At 38.2% G+C, this 3,876-nt stretch overlaps 1 pseudogene; it reads right to left on the bottom strand.

Moving 5' to 3' along the window:
• Window positions 1–3,058, bottom strand: part of LOC138818131 (Golgi to ER traffic protein 4 homolog pseudogene) — a 14,020-nt pseudogene extending 10,962 nt beyond the window's left edge.
• Window positions 3,059–3,876: the final 818 nt, after the last annotated feature.

The following is a 3,876-nucleotide window of genomic DNA, read 5'->3' as shown; positions in this document are numbered from 1 at the left end:
AAATAGATCATTGTTAATGAAAATAAAATGGCTTTTACTAGAAATGAGGAATCAAATGTGCTCACTGTGTAGGTGAGTTAGAAAGTTCTTACCAAAAGCTACATACTTTTCTTGTTTTCTATTCTTCCAAAATTGTTTGCTTTCCAGAATCATGCCTTATCTTTCCTTACTGGTTTCTTTAGCTTATTTCATACATGCCCACAGGGTCTTCAACTATCATTTATTTATGTGAAGAGCTTGCAAATATCTCTCTTCAGTCCAAACTCCTGGTATGCACCTCTGTTCCATATATTCAACTACCATAAATACTTGTGAAAGAGTAATCCTGTCTTTCTATTACTGTCTTTCTATTAATGTGTCAGTAAACTTTAGGAAAATAAAGGAATAACATCAATAAATATAACTGATTATTGTAATAGTAATGTTAAACATTACTACAATGCTGATTATTTTCTGAGCAATTTAATATAAAGCTCAAGGAAAGCAACGTTTTTGAGTGCTGATATTGGAGTTTAAACTTAAGACCTTACCTTCTCACTTATGCATTTTCCCTCAAGGGCGGTGTTTTACTCTTGAACCACAGATTCCCTTCCAAATTTATTTGGGGGATTATTTAGAGATAAGAAACTCATGGTCTTTCCTTCTTGGGCTGGATTTAAACCTGGATCTCAGTTCTCTGAGTAGATAGAATTACCAGTGTGTGCTAACAATGTCCAGTTTCAAGGAGAGGGCAAGTTTCTGATTTCAAGCTCCAGTAATAGCACAAAAACAAAAACAAAATTATGACATATAAATATACTGATAAACTAGGAACCCAAACAAACCAAATGTGGGTATCTAGATGGGCGAAAGACTTAATAGCATTATTATCACTATTACCTTTCCTAGCATTTTGAATAACCTGAAATTATGGACTAAAGTCATAGCTTAGTTGGTAAAGTACTAGCTAAAGAGCAACAACATCAAACACCAAGTACAAGTCTCAGTCTCAAACTTTAAATGAAATCTGAAATGATTTTTTCCTTAAATGAAAATTGACCATAGGAAACCCCTGATACCTAAATGTATGGTCAAAGAAGAAAATTGGAAAATGTTCAGGAAGACAGACTTTTAAATCTCAGTGATTACCATATGGACAGTAGATCAGACCATGTGTAACTTCATACTACATGCAGTGGGCTACGTTAAGGACTTAAAAATTGTACACATTTACACTCCTCAAAAAAAAAAAAAACAAACACAACTTACCAGGACACTGGGGATTCACATATGTAATTCTAGCTCAGTGCTCTGTTACTTGAGCCACAAACTCCATTTTCAGCATTTTTGGTGTTTAGTTGGAGATAGGAGTCTCACAGGTTTTCCTCCCCTGGCTGGCTTTGAAACAAAATCCTCAGCTCTTTGCCCACTGAGTAGATAGGATTACAAGCTTGAACTGATACTCTTATTTTTCTATTCTATTCTTCTTTTGCTTTTCTATTTAAGAATCATTTCGTTAAGTGGCAAAAAAATCCTGCTTTTGAACACAGCAGAGAAAATCAATGAAAATAGAAGCTGTGTCTGAATAGATCAATAAATGGATATATATTTTAAAAGACGGATCAAAATACAAAATAACAAAACAGAGAAGAAACCAGTTGCCAATAACCAAAACAAATGAGTACTTTATCAGAAATCCTACCGTTATAAAATTTAAAAGTACAGTAATAAACAGCTTCAGATGATTTATTCAAAGATAAAACCTATCAAACCTACTTAAGGAAGAACGAAAAAAAATGGAATCTACACAAATTTTCTCAATTTACATTTAAATGCATTGCAATCTATAAAACTCTAGGTACTGATGAATTTATTATTGATTTTCCTAAAACTTTGAAGAGATCATTTTGATTCTACAAAAATATTTCCTTAGAAAGTGAGGAAATACTATTTGCCCTCTTAAAAGTTTCTCGTAAAAAATATCTGGCTGAATTTTGTCTGGAATTATACTCTATGTACTGAGCAGTTAAGGAGAATTGTTTCAGGACATTGAGTCTTCTAATCATTAAGTACTTGATCGTTCATTTACTTAGTCCTTATTTTTTTGTATAACATTTGAAAGGTTTTATAAAATCCATTAAAGATAAACTTCTGAATTGGAAAACCTTTTGGAGGGAATTTACTCAAAGCAGAATGATATATTTTAGGCATCTCAGTATTTAGAGCTGTGAGTATGAACTCCATGAACAGAATAACTTGTCTTTAAAGAAGTTTTTAATACATAGAGCATAACTAAGAAAAATTGTAGGTGATAGAGTAACTAAGGGAGGCCAGGACGTGGCCAACTGCCTCCATAGGAAGACAAAAGCTTGGGATGTACCCTGAGGGACAACTCTCCTGTCCTGTTCTGTCCTGTCGAGCTACTTGTCATGTATTGGGTACCTGCACAGGGAGGGCTGGAACTGCTCTCACAGCACCATGAACGTGGTTAGCTTGCTGCCATCCAAGGCCAGCAGCAGAAATCAGATGAAGTGGAGCAGGGATTGGATGGAGGGCGGCCCGTGCTTGATGGATGTTGCTTCTGTGCATACATGATGAAGACCACAGACCTGGTTTTGTTTTCCAATAGAGAAACTGCAGCACTGCCTGAGCCACAAGTATGTCCACTTGCCATGGAAGCTGTGGGCCGTGGAGTCCTCCACCAGCATGTTGGCACAGCCCTCACCGTCTGTGGAGTGTAGAAAGTAGTATCAAGATTCCCAGTAGTTCGGCTCTTTCCACAGGGTCAGGGCCCAAAATGGAAGGAGCTAAGGATGGCCCCATTTCCAGGAACCCCAACTGGAACACTTCAGGGCTCTGGAGAAGGGGTCCATCAACTGAACACCCTAGCCAGACACTCCATCCATTTCTGCCATCTACATCCATTTCAGGGACTCCAACACCAGCATGGACAGCTCTGCTGTGCTGTTTTGCTGGCCATGAGGGAAGAACAGCAGTATGCTCCTGAGCACATGAGCTCTTGGGCCTCAGAGGGCTTGCTCTGGGACATGTACCTGAAGAAGATGGTCCAGTACATTTGGTGTGCCCCATACTGGCCGCTTTTCTCCATGCAGCTTAACTTGCATGTGATTGTGGGCTTCATTGTGAGAGCCTTCCTGCTCCACCATCGCTGCTGCCAATGTGGCCCTAGTAGTATAATCTTTAGAAAGACTAGGACAAAGCCTGAGAATATTAATGCAAGAAATTGGGGTACATCAAAAAGAGGGTGGGGAAAGGGTAGACGAATGAAGGGAGGAAGGGGCAGAATGTAGTCAAGCTCATTGGGAGAAAATGAGGGAACAGAAGATGTTGTATGAAAGGAAATGTTCTCATCTGACTTATGCAAATGAAATCCCTCTACACAACCTCTTTAAAATAACTATAATCAGCTGGGCACAGGCCACTCAGGCCTGTAATCTTAGCTACACAGGAAGCTGAGATCTGAGGGTCTCAGTTCAAAGCCAGCCCGGGCAGGAAACTCCATGTCACCCTTATCTCCAATAAACCACTAAAAAACAGGAAGTGGCGCTCTGGCTCAAGTGGTAGAGTGCTCATCTTGAGTGCAACAGCTGAGGGATAATGCCCAATCCCAGAGTTCAAACCCCATGCCTGACAATAAATAAATAAATAAATGAATAAATAAATAAATAAATAAATAAATAAATAAATAAATAAAACTAAATTTGCTAAAAAGGAATTCATTGCCTATACTGCAAAACTAAGAAATATAAGGGAATGGTGGGTCAGAGGGGGGTGTGATTATTGTAAGTGTGGCACAAATCAATATGCACTGTATTCATAAACTGCTTTTGTTATATGGCAACTCCTTTGTACAACTACTGAAAGATAATTGACAAA

This window comes from Dipodomys merriami, unplaced genomic scaffold (assembly GCF_024711535.1).
Source record: "Dipodomys merriami isolate MVZ:Mamm:240054 unplaced genomic scaffold, mDipMer1.0.p SCAF_716, whole genome shotgun sequence".
Lineage (NCBI taxonomy): Eukaryota > Metazoa > Chordata > Mammalia > Rodentia > Heteromyidae > Dipodomys > Dipodomys merriami.
The sequence above is the reverse complement of the archived record's forward strand: the minus strand, read 5'-3'. Positions and strand labels throughout refer to the sequence as shown.